Here is a 10,374-nt window from a genome sequence, read left to right on the forward strand (position 1 = left end):
ACGATCCCAATAATTTAGGTGCTTTATTGCGTCTATGCGTGCCATATGTGTTCTCTGTATTCCCTCTATTTCAGCAATCTCTCCTGCTCTGAAGGGGGAAGCGAGTACTGAGCAGTACTCAAGACGGGACAACACAAGTGCCTTGAAGAGTACAACCATTGTGATGAGATCCCTGGATTTGAAAGTTCTCGTAATCCATCCCATCATTTTTCTGGCTGTCGCAATATTTGCTTGGTTATGCTCCTTAAACGTTAGGTCGTCAGACATTATTATTCCCAAATCCTTTACATGCTGTTTTCCTACTATGGGTACATTTGATCGTGTTTTGTACTCTATTATGTTTAAGGTCCTCATTTTTACCGTACCCGAGTACCTGGAATTTATCACTGTTAAACATAATGTTATTTTCTGATGCCCAGTCGAAAACTTTATTAATATCAGCTTGAAGTTTTTCAATGTCTTCAGCCGAGGTAATTTTCATACTGATTTTTGTGTCATCTGCAAAGGATGATACGAAGTTGAAGACTTCGAAGACTTGTATTTTTGTCTATATCCGATATGAGAATAAGGAAAAGCAGCAGTGCAAGGACTGTACCCTGAGGTACAGAGCTTTTAACTGCACTTGGACTAGATTTTATATGGTTGACCGTTACTCGCCGAGTCCTGTTTGACAGAAAACCGAGTATCCAACGTCCTACTTTACCGGTTATTCCCATTGACTTCATTTTGTGTGCTATCACGCCATGGTCACATTTATCTAAAGCCTTTGCAAAGTCCGTGTATATCACATCAGCATTCTGTTTTTCTTCTAATGCCTCAGGGATCCCAGGGATCCCATCACAATGGTTGTACTCTTCAAGGCACTTGTGTTGTCCCGTCTTGAGTACTGCTCAGTACTCGCTTCCCCCTTCAGAGCAGGAGAGATTGCTGAAATAGAGGGAATACAGAGAACATATACGGCACGCATAGACGCAATAAAGCACCTAAATTATTGGGATCGTCTCAAAGCCCTCCAAATGTACTCACTAGAAAGAAGACGAGAGATATATCAAATAATATACACCTGGAAGATACTGGAGGGCCAAGTACCAAATCTACACAGAAAAATAACAACGTACTGGAGTGAACGATATGGAAGAAAATGTAGAATAGAACCAGTGAAGAGCAGAGGTGCCATAGGCACTATCAGAGAACACTGTATAAACATCAGAGGCCTACGGTTGTTAAACACCCTCCCAGCAAGCATAAGAAATATTGCCGGAACAACCGTGGACATCTTCAAGAGGAAACTAGATTTATTCCTCCAAGGAGTCCCGGACCAACAGGGCTGTGGTGGGTATGTGGGCCTGCGGGCCGCTCCAAGCAACAGCCTGGTGGACCAAACTCTCACAAGTCAAGCCTGGCCTCGGGCCGGGCTCGGGGAGTAGAAGAACTCCCAGAACCCCATCAACCAGGTATCAACCATGTTGGCCTGGGTTGGGAAGGTCATTGGTCTCCATGAAATTGGTGACCCGACTCCTAATCACTCTCTCAAATACTTTTATGATGTGCGATGTTAGTGCAACTGGTCTATAATTCTTTGCCAATGCTTTGCTCCCTCCCTTGTGAAGAGGGGCTATGTCTGCTACTTTAAGTGCATCTGGTATCTCCCCCGTGTCCAAGCTCTTCCTCCACACTATGCTGAGTGCCTGTGCTACCGGCACTTTGCATTTCTTTATAAATATTAAATTCCACGAGTCTGGACCTGGGGCCGAGTGCATGGGCATATTATATATATATAAATAAATACTGTATATAAGTACATAGTTACATGAATAACATCTAGCGGGCACAATAACCAATATAAGGTCACAAACCACGGACAGAAACCTAACACGTCAGCTCGCCTGAAAAGATCAAAGAACAGTGATGTCTTTAGGCACTTTTGCCGAGAGGCGACACTTACCAACTCCAATAAGTCAACGGACCTTTAACTTTCAAATCTCGCCAACTCATTTACAATATAAACTCATTCAGGAACTTTTAAGTTGTTGTATAGCGAATTAGGAGTATAAGGCACAACCTTACATAATGGTATATAATAGTAATTCGATACATTAAAGAATTTATCATGAAATACAAAAGTACAAAGAATTCGCATGGATACGAGATGGGAACACTGGCAGAGCCGGTACTGCACTTGGGGAGAGGGGTTGGGGGGGGGGGAGGCTTCAACGACATAACCAACGGTCATACATATGCATTCAAAGATAATAAATATATTAAATATATTATTTATGATACAACGTGTGTATCATAAGATTGTCTAAGTGGAAAACAATTCACAGTGCCATAATTTCATATAATGTCAGGACAAATGAGTAATGCAAGGTACAACACTCATATGGAATCTTCTCAGTATACATGTGATGAATACATAGAAACTAAATGTATGCACCAACATGGTCCACATAATGTTACCTATATTGCAGGATGTAGCATTACTTACAATAAACATACAAGGATGTTTTTTTCAAATCTATGACATCATTCTACTGCATAACTAGACATCTAATATATATATATCCACAATTACATGGCATACATCTCTAATACAGAATTAATATAGACTGGGAAATTTATGTCACACATTGACAATACATTAAATAAGATTAATATATGGTAACACGAGATTACATCATACACAATATTCGTGATACGAGGCTATCACCCAAGATATCACTATCGTTTGAGTACACTCATACACCAATCTCAGTATAATCATACTGATGTATGCGTGGTCATAACAGTCAAAATTTCAAGACAGTCGATGAAGAACTTTCGGAGATTACAGTGTGTGTTGCTCTTACGTCCAACAGATGGCACCGTTAAAAAAAAAAAAAAAACATGTTTTTTCCCGTCACAGATGAGGCATGTATGTAGTAGGTATAAAAAAAAAAACACGCCTTTTCGAACGCAACGTTGTGTCAAAATTTCAAAGCAATCCGTAAAGAGGTTCCGAAGACTTCCTTCACATGAAAAACACAGTCTTTAAAAAAAAAGCATGTTTTCCCATCACAGACGTGACATCTATATATACAACCCGTCCTCGACTCAAGTCCATTACATTCAGCGGTCGACCCCACAGACGCATTCATAAATTTTAACATGCTGTTTATTCATAACGGGAATTTTCTCAAGTATAAATTAATATTATAATATATTAGCATATTGTGTATATATAGGCATAGGATAGGTTAGGTTAGGTGTTTAGGTTCTGTTGGCGATTATTTTTATTTGTAGTACGTGGGTGAAGCATTTATAGCGTTGTGATTCGAACAAAATTCGTCAGTGAAGCACTTGTTCCAGATATGTTCGAACGTCAGCAGTTGTGAGTCAGCCCGTCCTCCAAACAAAGATCCAAAAGTGATTCCATGCACCCGCCAAACCCCCTGTTTATGAATGAAAAGCGGTTTACACACGACTCAACTGCTGACATTCGAACATATCCGGAACAAGTGCTTCACTGACGAGTTTTGTTCGAATCACAACGCTATAAATGCTTCACCCACGTACTACAAATACAAATAATCGCCAACAGAACTTAAACACCTAACCTAACCTATCCTATGCCTATATGTACACAATATGCTAATATATTATAATATTAATTTATACTTGAGAAAATTCCCGTTTTGAGTGAACAGCATGTTAAAATATATGAATGCGTCTGTGGGGTCGACCGCTGAATGTAATGGACTTGAGTCGAGGACGGGTTGTGTGAGTAGTGTGTAAACCGCTTTTCATTCATAAACAGGGGGTTTGGCGGGTGCATGGAATCACTTTTGGATCTTTGTTTGGAGGACGGGCTGATATATAGTTTGTATATAAAAGCCTTCTCGGATGTGAATAGAACGTTGTGTGAAAATTTCAAAGCAATCAGTGAAGAACTTTCGGAGATTAGCGATTTTGAACAAACGAACATTTCCATTTTTATTTATATAGATGAACACTGAATGGGGTGAGAATAGCTTAAGTTACCTCATCCCTTTGTGTGTATTTTACCTCAAACTTATTTCAATTTCAATTCAATTTCAATGCGCTATAAACGCTTCAAAGTCAAGACTAACCCCGTCGACGACATTGTGTTAAAAGATCGACCTCATAAAGATCCCCCAAAACATCGGAGCTACACCCATCGATACTGCCCGAGAATTTTGTACCTTTTAACGGAAGCATTTATGTTCATATATTGTTTCCTCATTTACTGGGAGATTAATATTGCCCATTTGTTCTCTAATATACAAGTTAAATGTAGTATGCTGTAGTGTGCTTGTACAATATATTTGTTAATGTTATTGCATGTTTATTCCTGTGTGTGTGTGTGTGGGGGGGTGGGGGGGGTTCAGTGGAGTCTCATGTGGGGGGGGGGGTGACCATATATGCTGTTCCAATAATGTATGTAGTGTACCCAACACAGCATTACTGATTCACTATAATCAGTTTATGTACATTTCTTTTAATTACACCTTAGTGTTAAACGCATATTAGTGTATTTACAAATATGTTCATAAGTATTACTCTCAGACAGCAGAGTATCTAGATATTTCATGTGTTCCTTATGTAGCGAGTAAATATTATACTCGCTCCAATCTCATTACCTGAATGACTAACCTCATTAACTCTAATTATGACTACTCAAATCATTTCCCTAATTACAGGTAACATTGTTTCCATCGTATTGGAGGAAGCCGAGGAGTAGTCCAATAATATAAGCAGTTAGTAAGCAACAGTACAATTTCCAGTGATTCAGATTTCAGTTCAGACTTCGAATTTAACACGCCTTCAACCTCAAGAATGTAGCACTGCGTGTACAGTTCTAATCAACCCCAAGACCTCCAGCTTCGACACTGAGCAGGCAGCCGAATACGACCGAATCGAGCTACAACACTCGCTCCCCATTGAGTTTAGACACTATTCCCAATCGAGCCGTCACACACTCCCAGAGCTCCACGACTCGTGCCTCACTCAGCTCTGCTCCAAGCTCTGTCTATGACAGTGCTGTATCCAAGACCACTAAATAAATATGAAAAGCCACTAGACTATCTAATCTACCCAACAACAAACATAATCGTACGTTACACTTGGTTGGTAATGTGTAGAAGCCTCCGAGGAAGGCGTCTAGCCAAGTTAGTCACGTGACTGAAGCTGACTGGAGAAGAAGATCTGTAGACAAGTCTTTGGAGCCTGTTTTTGCTCAATTAACATAGCTAATTCTCTGGTTAGACCATTATTTTCATAACCATCTATCCATATAAGATTTAATCAAGTAACACGTGCTCAGACTTTAGTTACCTCATGTATCCGAGTAATTCTGATGATTCTGTGTTACCTGTATTTCATTTGTTTGTATGTTCCTTTGTTACCCTTAAAGTATATTGCTTTGCATATTAAGCGGTCGACTTTTTTATCCCTAGACAATTTTAGTTGGTAAAGCCGCATTTATATATTTTACAACTGCAAAAGCAGAAGAACCATACCCAGAGGTCAAAGATCATAACGGTACTCTACTTCGAGAGCGAGGAGGACTCTAAACACTACACCGATATGCACGAAGACACCTCGTGACCCACGTCAATTCTTTGCCGCAAGAACAGTTATCAGCGAGACCAGCCACTGGATCGTAGACAAGCACTTGTGATATCTTCGTCATTGGAAAACCAGAACATTAAGGCATTTTCCGGGGTGGTGTCGATGGCAGGTGTTCAACCATGAAGCTAACCTTCACATCAGTAGCCGGCACAACGTTACCACTATACAAGGAATAATTTTTTTGGGTATCAAGATCCCACCCTATCACGTGAAGGAACGCTTCTACGAGATAACAGTGCTTCCAGTGCTACGAGTTCTCCCACCCCACCAAGTGTCAGCATTCCATCTAGAAGTGCAGAATTTGCGCCAAAGACTACCACTATTCAATCTGCAAGGCAAACTATGCTGCACGCTTTGCAAAGGGTATCACTTCGCGATTTCACAACGCAAGGACTCTAAACCCAATTCAGCAGCATCAACCAGTGAACTAGCAGGAGCCGGACGCCCACGAGCAACAGCTCGCCAACTGTCTGGAATCTTTAAGGCCAAGCAGGTGTTATGACAACTCTGCACCCAAACATTCATCCAGAAAAAAAACACCTGACCCCCAAGCGACAAAGGCGTCAGTAGATATTTTGGTGACAGATAGCCCCACCTATGTATGTAGATCAGATAAGAAAATCAGAAGCGGGGAGCCACATAGTGCCACTCCATATTAGGTCACCCAAGGTGTGAGTGGTAGCAGTCGAAAAAACAGTGAAGATAGGTATCTATTATGTGCCACTATGATCATGTTCATTTACAGTAAAGTAGCTGCCTATGAAGGGTAATCAGATAAGAAAATCAGAGGCGGGGTGCCACTTAGAGCCACCCCATATTAGGTCGCCCAAGGTGTGGGGCAGCAACAATCGTAAAATAGTGAAGATAGGTATCTATTATGTGTCGCTATGTTCATGCTCATGTTCATTTATACAGAAAAGTATGACAGTATATTTGTATAATAAACACTCAGGTGAGCGGTAGTTACCCCCCCCCCACCTCCCCCTATGGGACAGGTGTAAAAACAGGATCCTCGCAGTAGGGGCGGTCCCCCCTCACCAGCCCTCCTCATACTTGATGACCTTGAGTGTACCGTAAGAGGGACCAGCCTCCCTTAGTTGTTTTTAAGTTGGATATATTTTAAGCCTCTATACTTAAAGAAGGAGAAAAAGAAATAATCCTGATGATTTATAGATTATATTATCAAAGTACATAGGGTTAAACATAGTCGTATTGTAGGTCATCTCCCCCCACATAATATTTATTAACAAGACCTCTCCTTCTCGCCCACAAGTCCGTTGTGGGGTCTTCCTCCCCCTCCTCCTCCTCCTCCTCCTCCTGGGACGAAGATGATGACTCATCATCTCCCAGAGAGTGAATGGGATGTAGTGCGCCTCCCTCAGGTGACTGACTGCTGACGTCATAGGGTTCACTCTCGCTGGTGGGGTGTTGTCCTTCCTCTCCTTGTGGTTCAATGACGTCACCACCTTCACTCTCGGTGGACATTCCTTGGGCTCAGGTGTTGGGGTGGGGCTCGGATGGTATGTCTGGGTGACCATACGCTAGGCTAGTGTATTTATTTAGGTAAAAGCGCTTATCATCAAATGCACTTAAACCCCTCTTAGTATTGAATGTGGTTGCCATCTGCCCCCCTATGTTTCTTATTTGTGAGTAATTAAAAGTATTTACTACACCATTACTGTGAAGGGTCTCTTTAAAGTGGTTATGTGTTAAAGATCTTTGCACAGCTCGGGGAATACCCTTAGCGGTGATGGAATTTTTATTGTCAAGCAAAAGCACACTATACATTTTGGGCTTGAGTGCCACAACTTCAAGGATGTGTTTATCTGACACCTCTGACTTTAACAGCCCTAAAACACCCTTTTTAGAAGGATCATACAAGGGGTGAGTTTCAGGAAAATTACTCGTATCCATCCACAAACTAAGGGGTTCTTTCCCCATCTCATTAAAGACATCTTCAGCTAGTAAGGTGAAAATGAAACTGTCTGTATCACTATACACCAGTTGTACCCTATCTGAATAGTGGTTCTTAAGTACCCTGTACCAAAAATGGTACAAGCTGTATTTTGCTAGCTCAAGAATCTGGAACCCAATGTAATTAGGATGAGTAATTTTAATGAATGGTCTGGAACTGACAGACAATAATTTATTGTCGCCTAAATGCACCATTCGTTTAAAGCGGGGATTCTTCACCTCGTAAAAAGACCCTAGCTGAAGTCACTAGTTTGGTGTCAATGGCATAACGAGTTGGATTCAGTAGCGTTTTACCAAAAACACTGTTCGTCAGTAATTTGAAGAGTGTTTTCCTATCATTACTGCTGGAGGCATTTCTATTGTTAACGTTGGTGTTAACAAATTCTGCCATAAAATCTGACTGGTGGAACTCGTAAATTGCATGTATTGTTTCCACTTCAAGTCCTATCTCAATAAATAGTTGTAAAAGGTGAAGAGATATGAAATAATGTTTTTTGGGGAGATGATCTCCAACCAGTTTGATGTTTTTTGGGGGGAGGTGTGTGATGTTATTTGATTCCAGAAGTCCCCTACTAAATGGTGAGATATCCTCCATACTTATTCCCCTATGGTGTAAACAAAGGGGCAGATCGTCTGTTAGTCTAGCTATTTCGGGTCTTAAAAGTTTGGTGTCAATTAAGAGCCAGTACCCTTTGTTAGAAGAGAAAGGCTGTTCTGTCATTATCTTCCCCCCGCTAATGAAGGAGTTCATCTCATCAGATGATAGTCTCCTTAGTCCCCCATGGGGCAATTTCCTAGTCATACAACTCCCATAGAGGCTGTTAAAGTCGAGATAAAGTAAGAATGAAGACCTATCCTCCTGGGGGTTAAAAGATGGGTTGACATAGCGGTTGTTAGCTCTGACATAACTCCTAACTGCAGTTGTAAAACCCCCTCGTATGTTTTGTGATAAGAGATTGTGCAACGTCACATCTGCACTTAACTCCAACGATATTCTACTACTTTTCAGGAAGCAGTCGTAGGAGTACCCTGGGAGGCTGCAATAGTGTGTCAATTCTAAAGAATATATATCATTTAGAATTGCCCTGTGGTGTGTAAAAATGTCAGCCAGTAATCCTACATCACACCTCAAATAAATGAGGAGGTAGTCTTTTAATGTCCTACACCCTGTAGCCTCCCATACTAATTTAGAATGTCTATATTCGTCCAAAGTTATACCTGATTTGTTTAGGGAGCTGTAGAACATTTCAATAGGAGGGAGTGTTGTGTCATTAAAGCAGCTGATTTTTGTGGTATATTCATAAGGGAAAAACTGCTTACCCTTTAAGAGTAGGTGGTGACTCTTTTTGGGCAAACCCTCTATCATTGAGTGAGTGAATGTTAAGGGGCTGGCTGAATCAATGTGGGTCTTTGCTAGGGATGAAAGACTACCTGTAATAAAAGCCAGTGAATCAAGAAATTTAAGCTTCCCTATTTCCACCTTAAGATATTTCGTCCCCTGTCTCATGAGGATATTGCTCTTAATATTTGAATCCATGGTAAACTCCCTCAAAATTAAGCCCATGTCATAAGACATATTATGGGCAATTAGAACTAAACTCTCCAGAGCATTCTTGTGGCGGAGGTTGCAGTAATTACATAGAGCTCCAATATAACTGAGCTTTTCCCTAAGGTGATCATGATGTTGAACCTTGAAATTGGAGGGGGTAAATACCTGCTCACAAAACTGGCAGTGAGTCTGTCTCCTAAAATGGATCATATCCTCAAGAGACATGTCTATTTCATAATGGTGGAGGGTAGATCTGATAATTTCCCATTTGGTAGCAACTCGCTGCATGAAATGAGTAACACTGTCCCCCCCAAAATAAGTAAATTTATCAACGACAGTGTGGTTCCTATCAACAATTATATAGCTGTATGCTATAGGTCTATGTATGGCTGTAACAGAACCTAGACAATCCTCAGTGCTTAGGACACACTCGAAATCAAAATAGCCCACATGGGAAGGGGCATAACCTTTCCCCGTATTTTTAAAATGGAGTGTGTCCCCAGGCTGAGGGTAAATAATTTTCTGAGTGATGTCGCAGGAAGATGAGTGATTTGTTAGCTCAGACGAATTTTGATATTCTGAGAGACAGTTTCTACAGAAGACTGTCTTTCGTTTGTGGCTGCGAGTAAAGTTCCGAAGGAACTTATCGAACTCTTATCAAGGTCACATGAGATTCCCCCAATAACAATAAAGGAACTATGATCGAGTACTGTCTGCTACCACGACGACAAAGAGAGACGTGATAGACGCCATCTGTATGTTTGTGTATTGAATACAAAAAAATGGATAGTTTATTTCTATTCTCCAATTTAGAGATATCCTCCCAAGACAGAGGGAAGGATAAATTGTCGTATTTGACCATTTTCCTAACCCTAGAGTGAGACTCTACAAGTCTCCCTATACGTCTCCACTTCCACCCTTGTTGTGACGCCAGAAAAGCAGCAATGCACTGAATAATACATGTTTTATTGTTACCACCCGGGTTTGGGTTGAAGACCTCATGCCGTCCCCTTAGAAATGGTGGATAAGGGACATAATCCCCCAAAACTGACCTTACACTTGCATTACAGATGACGATTTTGAGGAAATCGACATTATATAATATGAAACCACTCCCCTCTGTTTCTGAAAGGAGATCTTCCAGTCGTGTAATCATATAAGCCACCCAGCTATCAATAAGATTACCCACATCTTCAAGAGTTACCAGTCTAGCGGGTGTT

At 41.0% G+C, this 10,374-nt stretch overlaps 1 protein-coding gene and 1 long non-coding RNA gene across 3 annotated transcripts in view; both read right to left on the reverse strand.

The window, feature by feature from the left end:
• Positions 1-10,374, reverse strand: part of LOC123758387 (uncharacterized) — an 85,847-nt gene that overhangs the window by 43,657 nt on the left and 31,816 nt on the right. The window lies entirely within an intron of this gene.
• Positions 9,002-10,374, reverse strand: part of LOC138363804 (uncharacterized) — a 2,490-nt gene continuing 1,117 nt past the window's right edge. Inside the window, exon 3 of the long non-coding RNA XR_011228130.1 lies at positions 9,002-10,374. This exon is cut by the window's right edge and continues 482 nt beyond it. This is a non-coding gene — a long non-coding RNA (uncharacterized lncRNA).

Source organism: Procambarus clarkii, chromosome 11 (genome assembly GCF_040958095.1).
Source record: "Procambarus clarkii isolate CNS0578487 chromosome 11, FALCON_Pclarkii_2.0, whole genome shotgun sequence".
Lineage (NCBI taxonomy): Eukaryota > Metazoa > Arthropoda > Malacostraca > Decapoda > Cambaridae > Procambarus > Procambarus clarkii.